At 37.3% G+C, this 17,837-nt stretch overlaps 1 protein-coding gene across 5 annotated transcripts in view; it reads left to right on the forward strand.

Annotated features, from left to right (window-relative positions):
- LOC121316974 (erbin-like) overlaps positions 1-17,837 on the forward strand; it is a 92,195-nt gene that overhangs the window by 4,826 nt on the left and 69,532 nt on the right. For 4 of the 5 annotated variants that reach the window (XM_041252464.1, XM_041252450.1, XM_041252434.1 and 1 more), the window contains exon 2: positions 13,598-13,671. The gene's annotated coding sequence lies outside the window, so the exon portion shown is untranslated. Of the gene's footprint in view, positions 1-99; positions 187-13,597; positions 13,672-17,837 lie in introns of all 5 variants that reach the window. The other variant, XM_041252443.1, reaches the window with a different exon arrangement.

Genomic DNA, 17,837 nt, shown 5'->3' on the forward strand with positions numbered 1-17,837 from the left:
TCCTGAACTTTTAAACCGTCCTCCCCTTAGCCTTTTGTACAGAAGTATATTTTATGCACAAAAGGCTTTGGTTCATTTCAAGTTTGTTTCTCATTACAGCTGCTCCCTCTGCTTTCATGGAACTGTTTGGGATATTGCTCTGCTAGTTGCTTAGAACTTAATGTCGCCACTTTTTTACAGTTCTGTGTAAGTATTCACATTTATTTGTTTGCTGACTGCTTTAGCTTTGCACTGAAACCAATTCAAAAGATGTGAACTGCTCCTTTTCTATTTTCACACTGAATGGAAACAAATGTAAAAATGACAATCACATCCCTGTTCATAATTAGTACTGTAGTATTGAATTGTGGTTTTCAAGAAGAGGATTGATTTGTTCACAATACTGAAGTACTGTATGAACTTCTCCTGTTAAGCTGTTTCAGTTTCATGCTTGTACCACAACGCCAATCTGTCAACATGCTGGGTGTGTAGGTGGTAATTCCAGTTTCTGTACTCTTGAAGCTACATTTCTAACCTGGTATATTCTTTGTGTGCTCTTCGTGGGCTTGGCTTCAAACATTTTCACCTCCCTGTTGTTGTGTTTTTTTTTTTGTGTTTTTTTTTTAATGGGTGGGGTAAAATGATAATTGTATGTACTGTATACACAGCAAACTTGAAATAGTTACTTGTGTGTAAAATGAAAACAAAAACAAGAATATTTATATACAGTTAATCATCTGAGGAAAAACTTACAAGAAAGCCGTAGGTGGTTGTAGAAATCATGTCCTAGTATAGTGGAATATTAATATAAGAGGTGGCAGCTACTGATCGTATTCAGACCTGAATTTATATAGGACCTAACACATCAGTCCAGGCACAGCAGGTTTCGTTTCATAATACAGGACTCTACTGTAGTTGTTAGTCTCTGTGCCTTTTCTAACTGGATGACTGTTATTGACAGCTGTTTTGGGGGGGGGGGGATCACTTTAGCACAGTTAGTGTTTTAAGGTAACTTAGTGGGACTTTGGGGGGCAGTCCAAGCTAAAGAATCAGTGTACGTTGTTTACATGTGTGAGCTTATCACAGTGGAATTCGTTAAGGCTGAGGCGATGCATTGTATCGTTTGACAGCTATCGATAGTCAAGCCTCTGCATTGCTTTTGTGTAAAGTGTTTAAGGAAAGGAAAGCTTTTGCTTTTAATTACATTTGGAATCGGCAATTATTTTTTATATTAAGCGCAGAGCTTCTCTGCTCCCCTTAGGTCTTTCTCACTGAATCTGCATATGATTGAGCACACCTTCTCCCCTCTGCCCTACCCCGTCCCCTGTGAGTATTAACTGATGGGATTGGATCTGTGCAGAAGCAAGTTAAGAGGGTTGTGCTAGAATTACAAATACTGAATCGACCGAGCTGTTCTGCCATTCATTGTTATTTTGTAAAGTAAGACGGCAAGAAAGTAATGTTTGGGATACTCCGGTAACACAACTAATTTGCGTTTAATGAGATGTAGAGGTCGCGCTGGCCTTTTAAAAATGTGCATTTGTAAAAAGAAAACCATCTCAAAATCTGCATTTTCAACCATAACACTTACATTTTTACATAAACATATTATATTTTCCAGTGTAACGTTGTCAGATTAATGAAGTTAACGTGCAAAACAGTACACAGTATAAATAATGGTAGTAGAAATATACACAAACTTACCATGAAATATTTTGAAAGTCCCACGTTCATGATGTAAAAATCCAGCCAGTAGTCCATGTAAAATGTGATCTTTCCAGATACATGTGGTTATTCAGAAGATTCGTTTTACTGTAAAAACTTGCAGTATTGTGAATCATTCTACAATTATAAAGATATATAGTAACAGACATCAGCTACAGTTGATGTTAAGCTTTGTTGCAATGTTTGTTTATTTTGTTTTCTAGTAACAGTGCTGTTTCAAATTCTTTATTTACATTTTAAGTGTGAGATTTACACTCAACAAAAATATATTGCTATTAAAATACTGTAGCAATCTTGGTTAACGCAGGCAGGCACATCACACAGTGCAAGGCAATCCACACACAAATGGAAGGTGTGCGCGAACTTGGGACCTCTCGCACTAAAGCATATCGCCGATTACTGCTGTACAAATGAGCCGGCTGCTTTGCAAGGCTTATGTCTTCATGTGTGATTCCACATCACCTACCAGCCCTGCTGCTGCCTTCCCCCGTGCACGCTACGTACTCCCCTGCTAGCCTCGAGTCCGCCCCGGACTTGCTCACCAGGCTACAGTCCGACAAGTGTGTGCTGGGGTACCTGCGTCCACTTCTGACACCAATGTAGCAACCCGGCCAACGCAGACAGGCGCATCATGCATGAAGACATAAGCCCGATATATGCTATATGCTCCTTGCAAGGGAGCCGGCTCTCTTGTACAGCGGTATCGACGCTATGATTTAGTGCGAGAGGTCTCGGGTTTGCGCTCATCTTCCGTCTGTGTGTGGATTGCTTCGCCTTGTGTGATGCGTCTTCCTGCGTTAACCAAGATCGCTACAATATGTTCCAATGGGGAGAAAAAAAGGTAACATTCTCACTCGTGGATAATTTTAATTGGCAGTTTTAAAACTATAAATTGCCTGGCTAAATGGTGGTCGGGAGTTCAGTTCTAAGTGGCAGACAAGTAAACCAAGTGCGAGAAGGACAGCGGATCGGGCGAGGAGAAGAGGTAATGGGCTCTCCCCAGGTTCAGCTGCCGGAGCGGGACTGAAGTGTCTCGTCTCCTAGAGAAAGCTGCAGCTCCTTGCAACAGAAAAGTAAAACATATAATACATTGGGAAAGATAACCACATATTATGCCTGATTTATTTAGTTATAAAACTAATGCAGAATAAAATGCCTGTGTTATAATGTGCAAGCACAGCTTTTCTTAAGTTCAGACGACAGTTAGCTGCTCTTTTGGACAACGCCTCGGGGATGAATTGTATTTTGCAAGCTGCCCCTCTATTTTGCAGAAGTCTGTGTCACGGGAAAGGAAATATTTAGATTGATCTTTGAGATACTGTACATTTCATTATAGCAGTGAGTAATATGAAGCAATTTTATCCCACGCAGTCACTGTTTTATAGTGGCTGTGTGGAATATTTCCATTCACGTTAAAAGAGGAATAAATACAGTATTTGCTCCCCCTCCCCTCCCCTCCAAAAAAAAAAAAACAAAAACAAAAAAAACACACAGAGCAAGCTGGTGTAACTCTTCTATTATTATGGCTTGCTTGCTTTGTTTTATAGAAATGTAATACCCTTGTCATCCAAACCCGATGACACTCATGGGCTTGTCTTTTAAATCTAATCAATGGATTTACTGTGCAAGTTCAGAGTGGGTTGAATTTAACAATTCTGTATTCATTTAATCAACTGTGTTGTGTATCTTGAAGCTTTGTGTTCAGTGGGTTTGATAAATGAGGGAGGTGATAGTGATTATGAAATACATTATGTATGCATGCAGATTTAAAATGGAGGCATTGCTGAGTGAATTTCTCTGTCAGGTGGACAGTACCAAAATTCTTTGTACATTTTCTGTTTATCACAGTCGTAGTGCACAGACATGCCCTGAATAATGATTGATTTGTTGAGGAGTGGCAAAAGCGTGGAAAGAAATGATGGTACGCCCTTGTTGAGGAATTGTTTAGGGCCAAATTCCACACTCAAACTTTTGGTAGGAAAAAGTGTAATTTTAAAATGAATTGACTCATAAGAAAGACATGAGAAAGACTCGATACTGTGCTTCGCCTCAATGCTCTTTAATCTGATAGGAAAGTCGAAAGTGCAGCATGGACAAACCTTAAGGCAATAAATGCTAATGTAATTTATTGTTGTTGCTCAATAGTGTTAATGTGTCTTCGGATGCAGAAAATGTGACTAAGTCTTGATACTTCAGCAGGGTTAGAAACTAACAAACTTGTGAAACTTGCTGGTTGTGATGTGAAGTGCTTAAATTGGAATCAACAACAACAGTTGAGGTCCCTAAAAATAGTAAGCTTGAATCTTCTTTTCCAACAAATTAAACAGTTGGCTGAATATTGTGTTATGTTCATTGTGGCAATTTTTTTATTAGTTTTAAAATGTTTAGTAAAACATGACCCATTTTTTGATCTCGCGTTGGTACAGTCACATCTTCAGTCTTTTTTTTTTTTGTAGTTTTTTGCATCCCGCGCAGAGGTAGAACACAAACGTAAAGCATCATTAAGTGGGCTTTGAGGGGAGGTTTTTCTGGGTGACTATTTTGAGTGACCATTTGTAAGCATTGTGAATGCTTATTCACCACTGCTAGGTCCTGTTAGAAATGAGGACTACTGAGACAGAGACAACTAGTCCTCATCAGATTTAATTCACCCTTTTTCTGTTTCTACAGATTCAGCATCAGTGCTGTGTTTTTTAGACTAGTTTTTTGTTTTTTCAGTCCATCAACACCAGGGGGTTAATGAAGTTACCACTGAGAATTCCTTTGTTTTCTCAGACAGCATTTTCTCTACGGCAGCCTCAAACTGAGAACAAATGTGGATTAAATTGCTCTGTGTAAATGATGCTGGAGATCTGTTTACATTATCACAGTAACAGTATCCCAGCATAAGCTTGTGATTGTTGTTGCCAGGCGCCTATCTAAAATATTTTTTTGCATTGATACAGTACATGCTAAACTGATTCAATCGCCTCTTTGGGTGCTACATTTTATTAATGGGTTGCCACAAGAGGACAATGTGTAGTTCAGGACAAACTCGAAAGGCATGCAAAAAACAAACTTCTCACAAAGGATAGATTATTTAAATTTGTGTTTAATGTACAGGATATTTACAACTTCAGGTTTTCTTTGTCAAAGCTGTACTGTTACCCTGGTGTTCTCCAGCTTTTTGCCCTATACTGCTGACAAGCCATTTATTTATTTATTTTTTTCAAAAACTTAATTTTATATTATTTATATATATTATTTCAAGGGAGCACTTTTTACTCGCTGAAATCATGTGTAAGATCAGTGATGCACATCTGTACACAAGATCTATAGAAATCAAAATGCCTATATGCTTGGGCTCTGGAGTTCAATTTTTCATACAGTGGAGTGTGGGCTCATCTGGCATTGATGCAGTCTGCATCGACAGGGCGTGATTTTAATTACGTGACGGCTGATGTCCCATATGTGCAACACCAAGCTGTCTTGTGGAAGGTGTTAACGCTGATAAACAAGATTTCTTAGAAGGTTTTAGATTGCTGGGCAGTCCATAACCTCTATAGTCTCCTGGTCAAGATAATCCATGACAGTCTTGGCAGTATGACCACAGACATTTGCTGTAAATTTGGCATTTGAAAGCACGATAAGATCCAATGCAGATGTTCTCCAAAATTGCTCAATTTAATGATGTTGAATTGAGCAAATCATTTCACACCGGTGAAATCCTAATTCATCAGTGAACAAAATGGATGCCCAATAATGGACCTGCCAGTTGTGGTGATTAGGTCACGTCAGTAATTGGTGGTGTCTTGGTGTTGTGGGTCAGTGGAGGAGCTGTAGCTGGTCGTCTTGACCTCTGTCTGTTTATCACTGTTTGGTCTACTTGGCAAGTGCCTTAACTTTTTGGATTTTCTTTTGCTGTATTGAAATGCTTGCACCGTAGCGTAAGATGTACGTTCCACTAATTTGGGGTCGCTTCCCTTTATTTGTGTTATACACCCAACCTGATCCAACACTAGGTTAATGTTAACTACTGTAAGTGCAAACAAAGGGGTCATTTTTTATTATGCTGATTTGCTCTAATGTCACTGTGGCCTTGATTTAATATGTGGGATGACAATGTGTGCTTCTTTCCATAAGCACTTACGGCCTAGAATTGCAGTGGTGAAGGCAAAGCCTGTCATCTATTAAAGCACTGCACACTGCTCTATAATCAGTTATTACAAACTAACCTTACGTGACATTGCAAAGCAGGTGGTCTTCAGGATGTGGCCTGGCCATGAGCAGGCTAAGCAATTATAGGAATGTGTGTGAGGGGGATGCAAGATCTTAGCCTCTTTTCCTTTTACAACAAGTTTGTCTTTCATTTTCATCCTGCAGTACTGTACAATATGCTCCCTTCCTACTCTAATAAATTTCTCACAATGGATCAGGTAATAGCAACACAAAATACATTTCATTACAGTTTCATTTAAAGGCAACCTGTTTGCCATAATCGAATTAGCCTGATGTTTTAATCAAAACATGATTTAAAGTGAGTCAATGAATTATTTAAACAGATGCATTCATAAATTAGATCCTGCTCAATTTATGTATCCCATTTGGCAGCATGTTCCTTTGAACTTAACAGAAACCCATCCCAATATCTGTATTGCAGTAATGTGTCATTCCAAAAATATTTAAAACTCAAATCTAGGGTTACAGTAGAATACCAGTGGATACATTGCCATTTCTTTGCTATTCGTTTAATGCTTTTGTTAAGACACCCTGGAGAGGCTGTTTGTAATGACTGACCTTGTATCTCTGTTTTTCTTTTTAAGAAGGATATTTAAATTCTAGTGCTTATCCAAAGGAGCAGTTTAATTTGGGGGCAATATAATATATGTGGACATAATGTACAGAGGACCTATGGTTTATATGTATAGAAGTCCATTACTTGTACAGTAAAATGAGTTGTGTGTGTGCTACTACCATGTACTGTACCCCCAGCAGTATTATATAATTTAAATTGTCAAACCTGCATGTTTGGAACAAAGCAAAGTCAGGACTTCATGGTCTTCAGTATAGTAAGTAAATAATTAAGTTAACTGCTATTTAGATGTTTTTCAGTAGTGGTGCTTGCTGACATTGAACTTGGGAAATACAAGGTGCTGAACAGGAAGGAAATTATGTAGAAATGTTTTAAACTGTGGTTAAGTTATAAATGCTTTGGTATCAGATAGTCAAAGATTGTTGTCTTACCAGTATATATTCAATTGAAGATGTTATGTGATACAGCAGGACACTAATTTAATTTGTATACAGTTGTGAAGAGCTACATTTAAGAACAATCAATACAAAAGTTTATTATAATTGGGGAGTGGCACCCTTTGCTCTTTGGAACTAGCTGTATACTGTACTGTGTGGTGTTGGTGTGTGTTTTGGCCCATGTATTACTTCCCTGTTAAGGATGCATACTGTTTTCATGTATGTAATTTCACACTTCAGAGTTTTACCCAGAGCATGGGTTGTTGAGTATTATTGATTATATCAGAATTTGGGGATTGAAATACCTCTATTTCTCCATACTGAATGTCACTTCCATTTTTAATAGTGGAATGTACTGCACCCCCTTTTGTCACTACAGTAGTCACGTGTTGAGATTCTTAGGTAATGATATCACACCATTTAGGTTAGTTGTGTTTTTAGTTCAAACTGCTTCTGTATTTTAGTATTGAAGTCTGCATCAAGTTGTTTAGTTTTGCCTCCTACCTACCACTACTAACATGAGGAATATCTTGCTGTTTTAGTAATTGCAACATAGTGGATGTTCATTTTTCATTGAATGAGTTGATCCCTAAATTGTGCTAGTACAGTTTGGTTTACTGAAGGTACAGTAAGTGTAGGTACACTGATAAAAAATGGATGTCCTATTTGGAAACTGATAACTATCTGGTAGCTTTGTTGCATTTTATTTATTTATTTTTCTCACAAAGGAATTGAACTGTATTTGTCAAGAATAGTGTTCATTTTATGCTAATGATATTGTAGTTCTACCATTAACACTTTTGTTTTATTTTAAAGAAGTCAGCCTGTTTGTTCACTTCTGAGAAGTTGTCAGGGACTTTCATGTTCAATGGTTTTCTCAATATGGATGGGTTGAGCTTGTTTGGTTTTGCAGGATGCTTCAAATGTAGTTCTGTAAGTTTGGGCGTATCTTTCCCTGTGATTTGTTTGGGTCAAGTTTAATCATGATCAGGTGACTTGGTTAAATTCAGACACCTCAACAAAACAAATCAAGCCATTATATTGACACTTTCACCTGCTGTCTAAAGACTGCCAGTACATCTTTTAATAAGTAAAACAAGAAATTGTGAAGCAACTGGATCATACATGAAAAAAAATCCCAGAGTAATTAAATGATTACATGTTTATTTGAATGTGTAGTGATGAAGCCACTTCCATCCTGTTAACAGAGCGGTTTTTTAGGTTTTCTTTTTTTCCCCTTCATACCAATCACAGAGTGCATGGTTAATTACAAGTGCATCAGGAGGGTTTTTAAAGTAAGAAACCATGCAGGAGATTTTAGCAAAGATTAGGCTAGATTTATAATACCCCCATGTATATGCCTTCTCACTAAACACCAAATGTTCATTTGCAGATAGATATGCTTTTAATATAAAGGGGGCAATGACTACAGAGGCAGTGAAAGACATTTTGATGTCCACTTTTTGCCGCCTCAACTTGGCACCCTATTGCTTTCTGGTTTCAGATTTTAATAAAGTGAATGCCTTGTAGCCTGGGAACCGACATTAAGCATAGTGAATGTTCAAGGATTGTATTGCGCTAAATCCTCAAGTTTTGGGCAAGTTCAGACTTTTGTTGTAATTTAAACTCCAACCATATCTAAGACACCATTAACAATACATATTGTACTGGATCCCCCGCCCCAAATCCAATTTTACTGGATTTCAGACTGTTCAATCCAAGATGCCATTTCCCCGGGGGTTGCATTATTATTATTTTTTTTTTTGGTTTTATTTTAGTACGAGAAGTTTACTACAAAAGCTGTAGGTTTGTTCCCTTTGCCCCCCCCCCCCCCCCCCATCATCTCAGTTATTCATCATATTTACAGTAGCACAAAATGAGTTCTTAACAGGCTAAAAGTTTCTAATATAAATTACAGGGATTTTTGTTTGTACCAGAGCCCAACCTACAAGATTGCAAAAAGTAATCTGCTCATTGTTAAATCTTGGCTAGTTTTACTTGTGCAGCAGGCTACTCCTTGTTCACCTAGACAGAATAATTGACTTCTGCATTTTTTTATCATGAGGTAATAAATTAACCCTTAAAGGACTGTTTTACCATGAGTCCTTGAACATTTAGAATGAACTCGGAATGAGATGAAAGCTGCTTTGTCGTACAATCCTTTTTGTTTGTACAAAATACAGTGCTCCCTTCGTTTTAATTTACTTTCGTCTAATTCTATACTTTTACCATTTAGGAGCAAATTAGTTTTTAAGGAGCCGGCAGCCGTTTACATTCCAGTTTGTTCCCCAAAATATTTTATGCCAGGTGTTTGCAATACAGTGCTATTTATTAGCTGAATGGATACAATTCTGCAGATGTGAAATCTGTCCATTTACTCATAACTTCACACACGCAATCATAAATTCTGAGATGTACAGTAATAAGTTGACAAACATTTCAGCTAAAGTAATGGTTTCAACGTTTTAGATTACCCATTTTAAAAACAAAAAATATACACCATACCTTATGATGACTAGGATCTTTTTGTCACTACTATAGGTGCTGTTAGTTGATTTTTGAATAGGGCATTAATATCTGATCCATATTTTTCTTCATTGACCTCAATTAAACTTGTCTACAGTATAAATAAATATTGTCCCACATGAGAATCAAATCTTTGAAGTCAGCCATAATTCATTGATCTGAAGTAACCTTACTTTCTCAGTGTTGTAAACTGAGAACTGCCCCCCTCTTTAACTTGCACATCACCAATACAGTACAGGATTTTTTTTTATTACTTTATTGGGGTTTAAAATGTAACTGTTTACTTTATCTGAAAGTACTGTATATGAATTCTACTTACAATATATATATATATATATATATATATATATATATATATATATATATATATATATATATATATATGACAAAACAAAACGTGAAAAAAGTTCAAGGGGGTGTAGACTTTCTATAGGCACTGTACATCACGCACCAAGATATCCGTGACATGCACGTGTTATAAAAAATATATATATATATATATATATATATATATTTTTTATAACACGCACTGATGTACAGTGCCTATAGAAAGTCTACACCCCCTTGAAACCTTTGGTACAGTTGTGAGCCTGTAAGAAAGTTCTACACCCCTTACACACCTTTTTTCGACGTTTTGTTGTTCGTAAAAAGGGTTAGATGTTTGGTGCATTGAGTATGATGAACCCTTTTTCTACTCTTATATATGTAAATAACTCTTATATATATATATATTTTATTGAGAAATATATATATATATATATATATATATATATATATATATATATATATATATATATATATATATATATATATTATTAAATACAAAACTGAAAGATCATAATTGGATAAGTCTCCACCCCCCTGAGTTAATACTTGGTAGAAGCACCTTTAGCAGCAATTACATTTGTGAGTCTGTTGGGATAGTTCTGTACCAACTTTACACACCTAGATTTGGCAGTATTTGACCATTCTTCTTTACAAAACTGTTCAAGCTCTGCCAAGTTCTTTGGGGAGCGTTGATGGACAGCAATCTTCAAGTTATGCCACAAATTTGATTGGGTTTAGGTTGGGGCTCTGACTGGGCCACTCCAAGGACATTTAACTTTTTGTTCCTTTGCCACTCCAGCGTAGCTTTGGCTGTGTGGTTTAGGTCATTGTCATGCTGAAAGGTGAACTTCTGTCCCAGTTTCAGCTTTCTTGCAGAGGGCAGCAGGTTTCCCTCAAGGACTTCTCTGTACTTTGATCCATTCATTTTCCCTTCTATCCTGACAAGTGCCCCAGTCCCTGCCGATGAGAAACATCCCCATAACATGATGCTGCCACCACCATGCGTCACAATAGGGATAGTGTTCTTTGGGTGATGCGCTGTGTTGGGTTTGCACCGAACATAATGCTTTGCATTTAGGCCAAAAAGTTTCGTCAGACCACAAAACTTTTTGCCACAGGGCTACAGAATCTCCTGAGTGCTTTTGCATACATCAAACAGGATTCAAGGTGGGCTTTCTTGAGTGATGGCTTTCTTCTTGCCACCCTACCATACAGGCTGGATTTGTGGAGTGCTTGGGATATTGTTGTCACATGCACACTCTGACCAGTCTTGGCTTGGTAGCCTCTCTGATCAGTCTCCTCCTTGCTCGGTCATCCAGTTTGGAGGGATGGCCTGATCTAGGCAGGGTCTCGGTGGTGTCATACACCTTCCTCTTCTTAATAATCGTCTTGACCGTGCTCCAAGGGATATTCTGTGTCTTTCAACAACTTTGTCCCAGAAGTCTTTTGAAAGCGCCTTTGTGCTCATGGTTGAGTCTTTGCATTGATATGCACTACCCAGCAGAGTGAACCGATTGGTTACATCTGAGCTAATTTAGGATTGCTATTACAAGGGGGGTGGTGGATACTTATCCAACCAAGCTATTTCAGTTTTTATTTATTTTCTACAAATTTCTAGAATATTTTTTTCACTTGGAAGTTGTGGAGTAGGATGTGTAGATAAATGAAGAAAAAAAAAGTATTTTAATGCATTTTAATTCCAGGCAATAAGGCAACAGAAGGCCTGTATTAAACTAAAATGCTTTGTGCTGGTGGTCCATTATGAAAGGTGTTATTGTTGGATAACATGGAACAAAGTTTGAATGCAATATAAGATGCAGGTGTTTGCAGGTTTATTCACTCTGTTAGTTTTAAAAGGAGATTCAGACGGGGTGTAGTAACTGGTAAATGCGAGATTGCATTTCTTTGCACTGACGATGACCGTCTGATTGCTGGAAATTAAACAATCGCACATTACTGGAGGAACCAATGCGCTCAAGAGATAACATAGTTTAAGCATAAAGGAACAAAGGGCCACACCAAGATAACACCATCTTAGGCAGTGTGATCCAGAATCAGTTTTCTTTACGACACGCACATGAGACTCTCCACAGGGGGTTGCCCAGGGGGATTGAACCTACAAAGGAGAAGGAGGCTGAAGTCAGTGGATACTTAATCAAGGTGTACTCAGCTCAGCTCACTTCTCTTTTTCAAGACTAGTACTGGAGACTTGTCAATCGTGAAAGTCCTGGAGGAGCAAATCTACACTATTGCATTCTATTTTGTTCTGTTTTGTTTTTAACTTAAGTTTTGCACAGTGCAGTTTTCATATGAAAATGATTTGTACTGTTTTGCTTTGAGCGTTCTTTTTGTCTCCAGAATTAAACCTGTATATATTGAATAAACCAAACTTTTTTATATCTGAAGAAAAGGACTGTGCAACTGCTCGCTACTTAAAAAAAAAAAAAAAAAAAAAAAAAAAAAAAAACTACTTTAGCTATATAAAATAAAGATTGATTGAAAACGTCTTGGTGTGTTTAAATTAAAAACATTCTAGGGTCTTCTAAATTTTCGCAGCTTTTTGGAAAATACCATATAAACTGATTACCGCACAACTTTGTTATCTTTTATCACTGTTGCTTTTTGTTTTAGCTTGTACTTTTTTTTTTTTTTTTTTTTAATAAAGTCTCAGGCTAAACTTAGAAGCTGCTTTCTACAGTACTTCTCTTAAGCGCTGTGTAGTTTACTTTTAAGTGTTTCTGCAATACGATGGAAATGTTACTTCCCTGCTTTTACAGGGCTTTTCATTTCACCTGGTCTCAGGCTTGAAAGACTATCTTCAGAGCACACTCCCTGTAGTACGTTTGGAAAGAATATAGTGTCCTAGAACATCTCACTTAAAATTAACGTCCCATTCTTTCCACTGTTAAAGTGGACAGGGAAATCCTTTTAGATGCTTGTAAACTAGAATGAATACATAAAGTAAGTCAGAATGGTACACTTAATCTCTTTGGCTTTGGTATTTCTGGGACAGCTTAGGAATTGTAATTGAGGTATGTTATTGATAGGCTTGGTCTGGTTCTTTGTACAAATAGATTTTTTTTTATCATGGTCTTTATCTCCATCATGGTCTTTATCTCTGATATCTGTCACTCAGTTTAGGCACACAGGTCCTACAAACAATAACCTACACCTGAAAAATATTTTTGAGACTTGCAAGCTAGTGGTTGGACACAGATAGTCTAATAAATTGTATCCACTCTTCAAATCACTCTTCTTCATGTTCATATTTCAAACACTTCTGTACTCAAGGCATGGTGGCCCTGTACAATAGATGATAATGCTGTGACGTGTTTGAATTTTCAGTCTGTAGTACTGTAGATTTAATGACTTTTGTTTTTTTTTGTTTTGTTTTTGTGTTCAGGCCCATTTCAACTGGACTGGCGCATTTATCCAGTATAAAAATCACAGCATGATAATTGGCACTAATTCTCAATGCCTCTATGTAATGACACTCTATACTTCACGTACAGGCTGGAGCGATGCTTTTTTGATTCATTTGGTTCATGTTGCTGTTTTCAGTTTAACTAACTAACGTCCCTGTGCAATGTATATACAGTACAACAGTCTGGCTCTCAGGAGTCAACATGAAATATATATAAAAATTTAAAAATGGAAAAAAAAACCTACTATTTGTTTAAATTCTCATTCACTTTTTCCTTATTTGAGTGAAAATTGGAAAAACATGAAAGGAATAAAGATATATGGTTCCTTCCTCGAACTGATTTTAATTCTGTGTTTTGTTTTTTTTTCTCCTAATTTTTTTCCCCAGATTACTTTGTGCCGGTCTTGGATCTTTTTCTGCCTCAAGCTGGACTCCAGGAAAGACACATCATAAATGACAAGGTACAGTAACTTCTCAGACTTTTGACTGTTGTAATTTTGACTCAATCAGTCAGTCACTGATGTTTCTTAGAGGTTTCTGTCAGGCATATTTATGAAGTTGAAAGATTGTTTTCTGTATACTTGATGACAAAGGAAAAGTAAATTAGAATACAAATATGTACAATAAAAATAGTGCAGGAAGCATAATTTATGTGGTGGTTTAATACATGATTGACTGTGGTAATGTATGACAATTACAGTGGCTTGCGAAAGTATTGACCCCCTTTGGCATTTTTCCTATTTTGTTGCCTTACAACCTGGAATTAAAATTGATTTTTTGGGGGTTTGTGTCATTTGATTTACACAACATGCCTACCACTTTGAAGATGCAAAATATTTTTTATTGTGAAACAAACAAGAAATAAGACAAAAAAACAAAAAACTTGAGCGTGCATAACTATTCACCCCCCCCAAAGTCAATACTTTGTAGAGCCACCTTTTGCAGCAATTACAGCTGCAAGTCTCTTGGGGTATGTATCTATAAACTTGGCACATCTAGCCACTGGGATTTTTCCCATTCTTCATGGCAAAACTGCTCCAGCTCCTTCAAGTTGGATGGGTTCCGCTGGTGTACAGCAATCTTTGTCATACCACAGATTCTCAATTGGATTGAGGTCTGGGCTTTGACTAGGCCATTCCAAGACATTTAAATGTTTCCCCTAAAACCACTCGAATGTTGCTTTAGCAGTATGCTTAGGGTCATTGTCCTGCTGGAAGGTGAACCTCCATCCCAATCTCAAATCTCTGGAAGACTGAAACAGGTTTCCCTCAAGAATTTCCCTGTATTTAGCGCCATCCATCATTCCTTCAATTCTGACCAGTTTCCCAGTCCCTGCCAATGAAAAACATCCCCCACAGCATGATGCTGCCACCACCGTGCTTCACTGTGGGGATGGTGTTCTCGGGGTGATGAGAGGTGTTGGGTTTGCGCCAGACCTAGCGTTTTCCTTGATGGCCAAAAAGCTCAATTTTAATCTCATCTGACCAGAGTACCTTCTTCCATATGTTTGGGGAGTCTCCCACATGCCCTTTGGCGAACACCAAACGTGTTTGCTTATTTTTTCTTTAAGCAATGGCTTTTTTCTGGCCACTCTTCTGTAAAGCCCAGCTCTGTGGAGTGTACAGCTTAAAGTGGTCCTATGGACAGATACTCCAATCTCCGCTGTGGAGCTTTGCAGCTCCTTCAGGGTTATCTTTGGTCTCTTTGTTGCCTCTCTGATTTAATGCCCTCCTTGCCTGGTCCGTGAGTTTTGGTGGGTGGCCCTCCCTTGCCAGGCTTGTTGTGGTGCCATATTCTTTCCATTTTTTAATAATGACTTTAGTGGTGCTCCGTGGGATGTTCAAAGTTTCGGATATTTTTTTATAACCCAACCCTGATCTGTACTTCTCCACAACTTTGTCCCTGACCTGTTTGGAGAGCTCCTTCGTCTTCGTGGTGCCCCTTGCTTAGTGGTGTTGCAGACTCTGGGGCCTTTCAGAACAGGTGTATAGATACTGAGATCATGTGACAGATCATGTCACACTTAGATTGCACACAGGTGGACTTTATTTAACTAATTATGTGACTTCTGAAGGTAATTGGTTGCACCAGATCTTATTTAGAGGCTTAATAGCAAAGGGGGTGAATACATATGCACGCACCACTTTTCCGTTATTTATTTTTTAGAATTTTTTTAAACAAGTTATTTTCTTCATTTCACTTCACCAATTTGGACTATTTTGTGTATGTCCATTACATGAAATCCAAATAAAAATCAATTTTAATTCCAGGTTGTAAAGCAACAAAATAGCAAATATGCCAAGGGGGGTTGATACTTTCGCAAGCCACTGTACCATAGTACTGCATAGTACATTTTTCATTTGTTCTCATTTAATGTCTATAGTCAGACATGACTGATTTTAAATGTCATCTGCAAGGTCATTTTATATTTTATAGTATGCATTTGTAATTTCAAATGTTTTTTTTGGGAAACAATTACTTAACTAGTTAAGTTAATCCTTTTTTAAATGTTTACAAATGTGGTGCAAGCAATGGTGACACAGTGCTTTTGTTCTAGATGTAACAACCTCAATTGCCAGTTTCCTAACCATAGTGTTCAATTCAGCAAACCGTCTAAGCCCCCTAATTGAATAGGCTGTCATTTTACCAGAGTGAAGCTTGTAATCCTGCTAATAAATAGTCTCATGGAGGAAGCTTTTCCACTGTCAGTCTTCCAGAATTTCACACTTCAATGTTTTTGCCTGCATGCTGAGTTTTACAGCTTGCCGTTTTTAGCCCGACCTTTTAAAAAGATACTATCAAACTGAGTGTTGATGAAACCAAACTTAGTGGATTTTATTTACTTGCACTTAAAATTTAAAAAAACAAAACAAAAAACCAACCAAAAAAAAAAAGCTATAAAATAGGCTTGCAAGATTTCTAAAGGCATATTGTACTCAATTATATTCATTATTACTGTGCTGAATAAACATCCATACTCCTAGGTCAGATATAGCCAAATATGTCCAGTCTATACTGTAACTGTTTTTCAATGCTAGCAAATATACTGTATTTTATATATACTGTATTACTGATTGTAATACTCCATGTGGTACTATGGTGCATTTGAATCTTTTGGCACCTGCATAAACTATTAAAAAAACGTTACAAGTGTCAAGCATAGCTTTAATAAAGTGCCAGTCAGTGGCCAATATCTAAGTGAACACTTGCAATAGGTCTCCCAAGAGTAAAGTACTTTTACTGTCAGTGTCAGATACTTTTTAAACAGGTAGCTGTAAAGATTTTAAGGTTCCAATACATTTTTATAAGGCAATGTAGGATATTGTGCCTGTTGCCTTGCTCACTGTTCCCAGTAAGATACCTAGGGGGTGGGTTTCTTTTCAGAGATTAGCAAGAAGCTTAAAGCCACAAGCTTAAGAGTGAAATGTGGTTCTGGCACAGTGTACAAACATCATGTTTTATTGTTGATGCCATAGTAACGAGAGCGGAGTATTTTACATCTAGCTGTTCATTTGCAAGCATTTTATATATGAAACGTGGAGTGGCTGGAGTAAGTGTGCTACCAGAAGAGCAGAAAATAAATTAAAAAATCAACAATGTAAAGATAACAATAATGTTTTCGTTTTTCAAACTTGATGATTGAATACTTTCTCTAGAGTGTGCTGCAAATTCATTTGAGTCCTGTGTCCCTGAACTTTAATGAAGTTGATTAGAGCTGCTTGGTGGTCACAGTAAAAGAAATGCATTATTTTAAAGATGTCTTCAGTTAGCATCTAATATTGTAAATCACATGGCAGAAATCAACCAATCACAGTGAAGCCAAAATTTCAGTACATCTTATACTGTGTACAGATGTCATCACGTGCATATAGCACCACACCTAATTCCAATGTTAAAAAAAACAAAAAAAACACACATACCTGGTAACTTTTGTAAAATGGGTCAACCTGTTAATGTCACGCTTCCTTTTAAATTAATGAACTTGATGCTAGTTTCTCCAAAAGAAAATGTTATCAATCTCAAAAAAAAAAAAAAAAAAAAAAAATCTTCCTCTTGCCGCATTGCTGTTTTTAATGGTCTTCATTTAAAAGAAAAGCTAAAGTAAAGATAAGATCTTGACTTTTATTTTATTCCTTGACAGGTTCTAAGCATGCTAAAAGGATGACTGCTAAGAATACTAATGGTGACCTAAATTCAATGTAAGAAAGCTTATCTTTCTGTCTAGTACTCAAATAGGAAAAAAGGTAGTTTTCGTTTTCAGTGCCCATTTCAGTTTCTCAAAGATGGTGCAAGTCAGCAGTTCCGTGATTTGCAGTCTAGTAGAAACTAGGTTAACAGCCCGTCAACAACTGTCTGATTTTTAAAGATAAATTTCAGCCTTGGATTGAAGCCAGTTACATCAAGGTGAAATGCTTTATATCCCCAAGCCAAAGCACTGCGCAAATGCCTCTCCCTACCCCTCTGATGTTTATTGATACGCTTGATTAACAGGAGAAGAGAAAAGCTTAGAGGAAGAAGGATGTGGTAGTCGGTCAGTGTGGGAGAGCCATGTGCCTCATTAATTACTCTTCAATAATTCTGAATAAAGCACACACTGCTGAACACACGTTTTCTCAAAACAAATGTG

The sequence above is a fragment of the Polyodon spathula genome, chromosome 1, assembly GCF_017654505.1.
Source record: "Polyodon spathula isolate WHYD16114869_AA chromosome 1, ASM1765450v1, whole genome shotgun sequence".
Taxonomy (NCBI): Eukaryota; Metazoa; Chordata; class Actinopteri; order Acipenseriformes; family Polyodontidae; genus Polyodon; species Polyodon spathula.